Below are 8,091 nucleotides of genomic sequence, written 5' to 3'. Positions count from 1 at the left end.
ATACCATTAAGTCATGGATAATGAAAGTGATTTTTATTGTATTATTTGAATTTAGAATAATATAGAAATATCATGAAATCAAATGAAATGAGTAAATCTCAAATATTACTTAGTCAAGCTCCTTTGATCAAATCAGGCTCACAATTATTAAATGTCTAATATGGGAATAAAAGGAAATTTCCTTTCTACCCTCTGATAGATTGCTGAAATAAATTAATACAGATTAAGTAGGAGAAAAAACATACAAATATATTAATGTCCAAATGAGGAGAAAATCACAGCATGAGGGAAAAGCACAGGAGTGTGGTAAAACACCAGTTTAGCATTATTTAGAAGCCTACACACACCTTCTTGTAAAGTGGAGTTGAGGAGAATGGGAAATGTAGACAATTTTGAGGAATTGAGAATAATTATGGGGAGTAGTAGAGGGACAGCTGACCCAGGATACAAATTAGTAGTAAAAAGATGTCTTTGAAATTTGGATGAGCCCAGGGAAAAATTATCATAAAGTAAACTCTTTCAGGTGTGGTTACATGTCTTGGTCTTCTTTACAGAGACAGAAAATAAGATCTCAGGGTGATGACGGAAGGTAGTCTGGTCTTAATGCACCGAAGGGAATTCTAGAGTTTCTGCCTATGCTTCAGATGGGCAGAAGCAATCGGAGCTTTTTCTTTAGGTCAAATGCTTAGCATGCTAAGAAATACAGTATTTGAGGGGTATCATTTCTGGAGCACCAACACCAAGGAAGGCTCCAGAGAATTAAGCAGAATTCATTACAGCAGAAAAACTTGGCACACAGTATCTTAACCAAGAGATCAAAGTTGTAACATCATTGGTAATGGTGGTGCCAAGTCATGGGCACTGCCAGGTAACCAACTTCTTGGCTTTGCTGTGAGAAACAATTCAAGAGCAAGAAAGAATAGCAATCACAAAGCAAGTGTTTTATTGAGAAAGCAAAGTACACACTCCGTAGCCTGTATGCAGGCTCACTCTTGAGGGAAGTGGCCCTATCTCTGGCCTGTGTTTACCACTGTATGGATTGTTTAATAAAGGGGAGGAAGGAACACTTAGGATTTTTCTGAGAAGTAGGTGGTTTCCTGGAATCTGGCTGCTGTCCCCTTTTACTCCTTTTATGCTCCCGTGTTTCCTGTATGGCAACTGATGCGTACGTGATTTAGCATGCTAGTGTATTACTAGAGTGTATGATGAGCTGTGAGTCAATCTAGGTCAGTCTTGGCCCCTACACCAGTATGAACCTGTTGCATGCAGGGTATCTCTTTCCTCCAGAGCCACAGAGGAACCAAATCCATGTCTTGCCTTGAGATAACAGGAATTACTCCCAAGTGGCCCAACTGCTCCTTCCACCTCCCTGTCTCAGTGGGCTACATAGATTATGTTGTGTCTGCTGGTAGCATACACAGGGAACACAGTCTTATTTATGTGCCATTCCTGCCAAAAACATGTCTAAATTGAATCATAAAGAAACATCAGACTGTCTCAAATTAAGGGACATTCTGACATAAATGACCTGTACTGTTCAAAAAATATCCAGATCATGAAATACTTAGAAACTTTAGAAACTGAACCCCCAAACCTAGGTCCAGTTGCTTTATATAAAACAAGCCCGTCATTGACATTGGAATAGTGTAAGAAAGTAGGTATTGGACGCCCGGGGTGCTGCATTATAGTGATAATGGCAGGCTCTGCGTTGGTGGCGCGGGCGCGGCTCGGGACGTGGGACACGAGGGCCGAGGGCCGTTGGAACCCGAGGCTTGGTCTCGGACAAGCCGGACAAGCCGGAGGATATCCACGGGAAAGCGGGCTCCATCCGGGAAGCGGGTGGGGCCTTCGGGAAGAGAGAGCAGGCTGAAGAGGAGCGATACTTCCGAGCGAAGACTAAAGAACAACTGGCAGACTTGAAGAAACACCATGAAGATGAGATCGTTCATCATAAGAAGGAGATTGAGCGACTGCAGAAAGAAATTGAGCGGCACAAGCAGAAGATCAAAAGTCTAAACTCTGACGATAAAGTGCACACAGTTCCCCATAGAATGGCACGTGTCATTGCCCACTTCCGTGTGACTAATTCTGGTGTAATTAACATTGGTCTGTGTGCTACTAACAGGTTATAATAAATTGTCATCGGTGAAAAAAAAAAAAAAAGAAGGTAGGTATTTATTATTGTAAAGCGCAAAGCAAAGAGCATGGGCAGTTATTGCTTAATTCCCAACTCTCCTAAGGATAAAGAGTAAGGAATCTTAGTTATTTATTTGAAAGACTGAGAAACAGAGAGACACAGAAAGAGGTAGGAGTCTTCCATGTACCAGTTCACTCTCTAAATGCCCACAACAGCCAGGGCTGAGCCAGGCTGAACCCAGGAGCATGGAACTCAATCCAGGTTTTCCACATTTCTGGCAAGGGCACAAGTACTTAAGCCATCACTAGCTGCCTCCTAGGATGGGCATTAGCAGGAAGCTGGAATCAAGTGGAGCTGAGACTCACAGGGGCACTCCGATTGGGATGTAGGTGTCCCAAGTGGCATCTTGACCTCTAGCCCAAAAGCCCACCCCAGGAATCTTACAGATTGAAGTTGGGGTTTAGAGGTATGTATGCAGATTATGTGTAGGTCTTTAGTTAATCTACAGACATGGTTCTCCTTCAATTGGTTAATGACAGGATGGCCCTCATCTTCTTTTGGAAATTTTGATGATGCCATAGTGGGCTCCAGTCAGTCTGGGGCTGTGTGCAAATGGTTGTTACTTTTTGCTCAGGGGCTGGGGTTCCTGTTAAAAAACAACACTCAAGACAGGGTCTGGCATTTAGATGTAGCCATAGAGGAGATAAACGATCTCAAGAATCCTGTGATTTGGGATGCTGTGGGGCCACTGGGCCTAGTGCACCGCTACCTCAGTTCAATGAGTTAATCTTCAGAAAGAGGTTGATTTGCAATCATCAAAGCAAGGTAAAGAAATTTTAAGCTAAGAGAGGGAGACTGAGAGATTAGAGCCTCTACATGTCTTCAATGTCTGCATCAGAGGCCCTATATAGGGGCTCAATTTCAAAACTGTCCAGGTTAGATGATATAAAAGAGACTTGACAACTAAATGCAACACATTTATTGATTAGATCCTGGAGCACAAATGGTACACTGATGGTTAGTGTTACTGCTATAATAGAGTCTATGAAATAGACAGTAGTATCATATTAATGTTGATTATCTTTCTTTTTTTAAAGACTTATTTATTCACTTATTTGAAAGGATGTGTATGTATGTGTGTGTGTGTGTGAGAGAGAGAGAGAGAGAGAGAGAGAGACAAAGAGTGAGAGAGAGAGATTGATTTTCCATCTGCTGGTTTACTCCCCAAATGGCCACAACAGGCAGAGCTGGGCCACTCTAAAACCAGGAGCTAAGAAAACCATTTGGATCTCCCATATGGATGGCAGGAAGCACAGCACTTTCTTGGGATAATCACTGCTGCTTACCCAAGAGCACTTGTAGGAAGGATTGGAAGCAGAGCTGCTGAGGTTCAAACCAGCACTCTGATATGGGATGCCAGCATCGCAGGCTGCAGCTTAACCTGCTGTGCCACATCACTAGCCCTTCAATGTCGATTTTCTGATTTTGTAGAAAAGTGTTACTATGTTGGGAATTTAATCTTAAATAGTTTATAAAGCAGTTTGCATAAATGTATATCTGTATATGCACACACAAACACATTATATGAAGCAAGAAAAATGAAATGTTTATATTTGGTGAATAAACCTTAAAGATATATAGAAAGTCTTAGTATGAAATTTTCAATTTTTCTGATTTTTGAAATTAATTTTTAAAAAATTTTAAAAATTATTACTTCAGCTTCCTATTGTAACTACAGTTAACTGGAGGACATAATGTGATAATGAAATGAATTTGTTTAAAATATTCTCAGTAAATCAGAATTTAGGTACTTTTTTTTCTAAAATTGTTCACTGAAGTATTAAATTTTCAGTTGGTGAACTCTTTTTGGTGTATAATGTTCTCATTTTTAAATCTAAGCCAGGGCCGGCGCTGTGGCTCACTAGGCTAATCCTCTGCCTGCGGCGCCGGCACACCGGGTTCTAGTCCCGGTCGGGGCGCTGGATTCTGTCCCGGTTGCCCCTCTTCCAGGCCAGCTCTCTGCTGTGGCCAGGGAGTGCAGTGGAGGATGGCCCAAGTGCTTGGGCCCTGCACCCCATGGGAGACCAGGAGAAGTACCTGGCTCCTGCCATCGGATCAACGCGGTGCGCTGGCTGCACTGCGCTGGCCGTGGCGGCCATTGGAGGGTGAACCAACGGCAAAGGAAGATCTTTCTCTCTGTCTCTCTCTCTCACTGTCCACTCTGCCTGTCAAAAAAAATAAAATAAAAATAAAAATAAATAAAAAATAAATAAAAAAATCTAAGCCAGAAAGAAAAGTTTGAGTATATATCATTTTTATTTTATTATCTAATAAGTTATTATGATTATGCTCAGTTCTCAAATAGCAAATAATTTTAAAGAACATTTGTTAGATGAAAATAGTTTAAATAGCTGTAAATTTATTATTTATCAGCTATTTAGTTGTGGGGGATAAATAATCCTTAATAATTAACACACTGAAAATCCTCTGAACACATTAGAAGCAATTTGACTGAAAAGAAAAAAATAATTTTTGTAACTATCTGCCAAATATCCTAATGCTTCAGGGGAATTTTGAATATGTTCTGTGGAGGGGGGGATGTTTTTCTTTCTTCCCTTCTAGGTTCTCTGGCTGGGTAGGGCCCCCTAAATTGGAGTGACAAAAGACGAATTTTAACAAGAGAAACAGAAAAGAGCTTATTAACGTGTACATGGTATGTAACACATGGAAGTACCCAGAGATGAGTAAATAAAAAGTTCTTATAATGGGCTTACTTAGTAACTTAGCAAAGGAACAATACATTGTAAGAGAAATGCTGTGGTTTGGATATGGTATCCCTGCAGAGGTTTGTGTAATTGAAGGCTTGGTCCACAGAGTGGCAGTATTGGGAGGTGGTAGAACCTTTAAGAGGTGGCTCTAGAGAAAGTATACTCTCCAAAATTAGTTCTCAGGAAACCCCACAGTTGGTCATTCTCATTAGAGGGAGCAAGATTGGCCCTGCCCAGATCTTTTTGCTTCCTGTTTGTGATATGGCTGCTTGTTCTTACTCATGCTTTCACCATGATGCAACACCATCCATTGCCCTCACCAAAGATCCAAACCAATACAACCCACTTGATCTTGGACTTTGAACCTTTATAGGGTGAACTAAATAAACCTTTTCATTTTATAAAGTTAGCCTGTGTCAGGTATTTTGTCAAAGCAATGAAAAGCTAACACAATAAATGACAAGACAAAGGAAAAGGACATTGAGTCTCTGAATGGGGAGAGGGCAGCAAATTGTGGGAAGGCAGACACATGAGAAACTCATGGTAACCAAAGGCTAATAACATTTGTTATGTGGGGTCTCCTGAAACTGTCTAGGCTGATAAGGGTCTAAATTGTCTCTGGTAATTAATTTTTGTCCTTCATGGTAGAGAAGGGAGAGAAGACACTTTGTGTAAAATTCTGTCCTGCTTTTAGACAAGAGGGGAAGGTAAAGGGCTTTACTCGTATCTGATTCTTAGCTGGCTTCCGCTCAAAATAAACATTATGCCAAAGTGGAATATGTTGCATGGCATATTCTGCTACACTAAAGCATCCGGGATACAACACGTCTGTACATTAAGGTCTGTGAGTAGAAGGCCAGATTAATTCATATAGGTTCACTTACTATCATTATCTAGCCTAGCATCTGGGACTAAATTTATGCATTTGCTTGTGCCTTACATATTCTCCACATGATACTCTTGTAGCAGTAAATATATTTATATACTTATAAGTAATTTTCTAAGGACAAAAATGTTGTAAAATATCTAGAAGCTAATGTAGAGAAAACTGTCCTAACATAGACTAAATCAGGGGCAGGTGTTCAGCTCAGCAATTAAGATGGTGCTTGGGATGCCCACATTTCATACTAGAGTACCTAGGTCCAAACCTGGATGCTCCACTTCCTATCCAACTTCCCATTAACGTGCACCCCAGGAGGCAGCAAAAGGTGAGCTGTGTACTTGGATCCAGGCCACCCATGTGGGAACCTTAGTTTGAATCCCTGGCTCCTGGCTTAGACCTAGCCCAGCCCTGGATGTTGGGGCATTTCAGGAGTGAAATGGTGGATCTCTCTTTCTCTGTCCCTGTCACTTCTCTATGTCTCTCTGCCTTTTAGTTAAAATGTCTTAAAATACAGACTAAATCATATAAAATTGATTTATATGTCAATAAGGAAGTAGAATTTTGCCTTAGAAATCAGATCTCACTTTAAATCTTGAGAATCATTCTCATTAATTTTTCAGATATGTACAGTTGCAAAAAATAAATATATAAATTTTGGAAGATATATTATGTGAAGAACTGTTTCAGGAAGACAGATTATTTTCCTGTTAAAGAAGGAGAAACTTAAAAGGGGGCAGTCCCAAGTGAATCATTCCATGTAGGAATGATTGTTTTCCTATGTGAAATTCACAACACAGTTTTTTTTTTAATTTTGATTTTTTAGAAAGTTTATTGGGACAGACATCCCTGCATAGCAGATTAAGGTGCCACCTGCGATGCCAGCATCCCATATCTGAGTGCTAGTGTGAGTTTGGCAGTTCTGCTTTACATCCAGCTTCCTGGTAATACATCCTGGGAGGCAGTGGATGATGGCTCAAGTGCTTAGGCTCCTGTCACCTATATGTGAGACTTGGATGGAGTTCTGGGCTGCAGACTTTGGCCTGGTCCAGCTCTGGCTGTTATGGATATTTGGGCAGTGACCCAGCAGATGAAAGATTCACTCTCTTCCTCTCTGTCACCTTGCCTATCAAGCAGATAATAACAATAAATAAACATTTTAAGAAGTTTCTCATTTGAAGGGCAGAAAGAGACAGAGAGAGTGATTTTCCATCCTCAGGTTCACTCCAGCTGCGGCTGGACCAGGCCAAAGCCAGGAACCCTGAGCTCCACCTGGTTCTCCCACATGAGTTGCATGGACTTAAGTACTTGAGTCGTCATCTTCTACCTCCCAGGACATCCATGAGCAGGAAGCTGGATTGGAAGCAGAGGTGGAACTCTATCCCAGGCACTCTAATATAGGAAGTAGCCATCCCAAGCAGTGGCCTAACTCTGAGCCACAATGCCTGCCCACACACAAGGCTTTTTCAAGGCTTTGAGGAATTGTGGCACAATTAAACCTATTGATCATTGTTTAATCCAGTGTTTCTAAAATTAATATGACCTCAGGACTCTCTATTCCCTGAAATTAAACAATTACCATACATCACATCCCATGGGTCACAATTTGGGAAAACATGGTAAAAATATACTTTTTTTCTTTCAGAATATGGTAGCCAGAAGTCTATTTCTATTGAGAATAAAATTAGACAAAACAGGAAAACTGAGTTAATGTTTTTATGTGGGTTCTAAATAAGAGATCTAAGTAAGAATTTATTAACTAAAATTATTTCCCAAAGGAAAATTAGAATCTCACTTTAGAATAGTCATCTATAAAATATTTGTTTGGGGTGTTCAGGCTAAAAAATAGAACAAACTAATGTGTCAAAGTGATAGTATTCTTTAGAGAAAAGGCCGATGTTTTAGCAATAAAACAACATTAAATTCTCTGCAATAATTAGGTATCAAGATAAAATAAGAAGTATGTGACAGGAAAGCAAAAATTAGGATGTAATATAAATTAAACTAGCAATGAGACAAATTAAGTAGCAAAGGAAAATGGTTAATGCACTTCAAAGTCAGAGCTAGAAGAACATAGAGTCTGATAAGGGTGGATAGTTTAACAGCAGAAACATCAAAGGTAGAAGATGAAGTTCAAGTTTATGACCTGAAGGATTATGATGGAATCATAAGCCATTGAAAAGTGCCTGAAGACTGGATGGTGCACCTGCTGTTACCTTTTTCATGAATTAGCAATGAGGGTATTGGAGTAGCACGGTTTGCATCACTGTAACTTTTGGATGAATGCCTGGTAGTAATTGTTGGTT

General features: G+C 40.2%; 1 pseudogene across 1 annotated transcript; it reads left to right on the top strand.

The window, feature by feature from the left end:
• The first annotated feature begins 1,693 nt into the window (after window positions 1-1,693).
• On the top strand, window positions 1,694-2,163 carry LOC100344920 (ATPase inhibitor, mitochondrial pseudogene; annotated as a pseudogene). Its single transcript, XR_016234511.1, has one exon. The product of XR_016234511.1 is annotated as an ATPase inhibitor, mitochondrial pseudogene (transcript).
• The last annotated feature ends 5,928 nt before the right edge of the window (window positions 2,164-8,091 follow it).

This window comes from Oryctolagus cuniculus, chromosome 5, assembly GCF_051225735.1.
Source record: "Oryctolagus cuniculus isolate XC-2025 breed Fujian yellow rabbit chromosome 5, ASM5122573v1, whole genome shotgun sequence".
Classification (NCBI taxonomy): Eukaryota; Metazoa; Chordata; class Mammalia; order Lagomorpha; family Leporidae; genus Oryctolagus; species Oryctolagus cuniculus.
This window is presented reverse-complemented; position numbering and strand designations above follow the sequence as displayed.